The following is a 2173-nucleotide window of genomic DNA, read 5'->3' on the forward strand; positions in this document are numbered from 1 at the left end:
TGTGTATGTACGTTGGGGAGAGAATTTTATAGTAATACAAATAATAATATGTATTAAGATTAAAGAGGTACACTTTTTCATAACCATTATTGAATTTAAGGTAAATAAAAATTTTGTGTTCTCACTTACTGGTCTGTATCTTCCAGTATACTGAGAGCTCCTAAAGAGCAGCTGGAGTTATTTTTATTAATAATACCTGTTGACTTTACTTATATCATTTAACAGACTTAAAATCATATTGGGACTATATTTATATATGTACATAAATTAAACATTTTCTTGTCACTAAGTTTTTTTAATACTTAATGATTGCATAATATTCCAATTAGGAATATTTCTGCAGGTTACTGAATCATTTTTAATATTTCCATTATTTCTGTGCTATGCTTAGTCGCTCAGTCGTGTCCAACTCTTTGCCACCCCATGGACTGTACCCACCAAGCTCCTCTGTCCATGGGATTCTCCAGGCAAGAATACTGGACTGGATCGCCATGCCCTCCTCCAGGGGATCTTCCCAACCCAGGGATCGAACCCAGGTCTCCAGCATTGCAGGCAGATTCTTTACCATCTGAGCCACCAGATTATTTCTAATTTGTCATTATTATATATAACACTGCAAGAGCTAAATTTTTAAAAAAAAATCTTAGCCTCAAGGACTTCCCTGGTGGCCCAGTGGCTAAGATGCTGTGCTCCCAATGGAGGGGCCCCAAGTTCAATCCCTGGTCTGGGAACTAGATTGCACATGCCACAATTAAAATATCCCTTGTGCAGCCAAATAAATAAATAATAATAAAAACTTAAAAAAAATCTTAGCTACAAGGTAATTTTTTTTAGAGTAAATTCTTAGAAGTGAAACTAGCTATTCAATTTTTAGTTTTATATATATTATTACTGCTAAGTCACTTCAGTCGTGTCTGATTCTGTGCGACCCCATAGACGGCAGCCCACCAGGCTCCTCCATCCCTGGGATTCTCCAGGCAAGAACACCGGAATGGGTTGCCATTTCCTTCTCCAATGCATGAAAGTGAAAAGTGAAAGTGAAGTCACTCAGTCGTGTCCGACTCTTGGAGACCCCATGGACTGCAGCCTACCAGGCTCCTCCATCCATGGGATTTTCCAGGCAAGAGTACTGGAGTGGGGTGCCATTACATTGTTTTCCAAATACCTTGTACTAACATAAACTCCTGCCAGTAGCTTGAGCGACCGTATCTGATGGTTTATTTGGTAGAATTGATCATTATTTTTTAGAAAATCTTTAACAGGTAATAATGGTATGTCCTTCTGTTTTATTTTATTATATTTTTTAAACTGTGAGATTAAACTCTATTTGAGGAGGTGTTGTTCTTTGTTTTTCAGTTTTTAAATAATCACTTATATTTCCTCTCCATACACTGTTAAAGCCCTGTCAGAAATTGTGTTATTTTCTTTTTGCCCGCCTACTTTAAACTTTTTATTTTGCACTGGGGTATAGCCGGTTAACAATGTTGTCGTAGTTTCAGTTGTACAACGAAGGGACTCCTGTTCTTTTAATGTATCTCAGTGCTTAGAACAGTGCTTGTCATGCGGCTGACACAAAGCTCTGAAAACAAATCTGATGATTGAGTGGTAACTTTACATTCTTGTAAGAATACTTAAGCCACTAACACCTGACGATTGTTTACCACCAATGTTGTTGTGTTAGTCGCTCAGTGTGTCCAACTCTTCGCGACCCCATGGGCTGTAGCCCACCAGGCTCCTCTGTCCGTGGGATTCTCCAGGCAAGAGTACTGGAGTGGGTTGCCATGCCCTCCTCCAGGGGATCTTCCCCACCCAGGGATTGAACCCAGGTCTCCCTCATTGCGGGCAGATTCTTTACCGTTTAAGCTAACAGAGAAGAATTTACAAAGAATACATCCCCGCATCTGAACCCCACAACTACTGTGTGCTGCTGTTTTCAATATTTTACCGTGTGGGGAAAACTCTGGAGTAACTGAGGTCTGAGCGAGATAAAATGGTGATATATAAATCAGGTCGTCCCAAGAAACGAGAGAATTCAATTTCCCCCAAGACAGCAACTAAACCAAATATGGTCTTCCCGTACACTAGAGGGCGAAGAGGCAAGCTTTGCAGCAAGAAATTAGAAACGAGAGCCTCGGGGGGACTACACTTCCCAGAAGCGCTCTGCGCAACTCCC

This window comes from Oryx dammah, unplaced genomic scaffold, assembly GCF_014754425.2.
Source record: "Oryx dammah isolate SB20612 unplaced genomic scaffold, SCBI_Odam_1.1 HiC_scaffold_15, whole genome shotgun sequence".
In the NCBI taxonomy this organism is placed as follows: Eukaryota; Metazoa; Chordata; class Mammalia; order Artiodactyla; family Bovidae; genus Oryx; species Oryx dammah.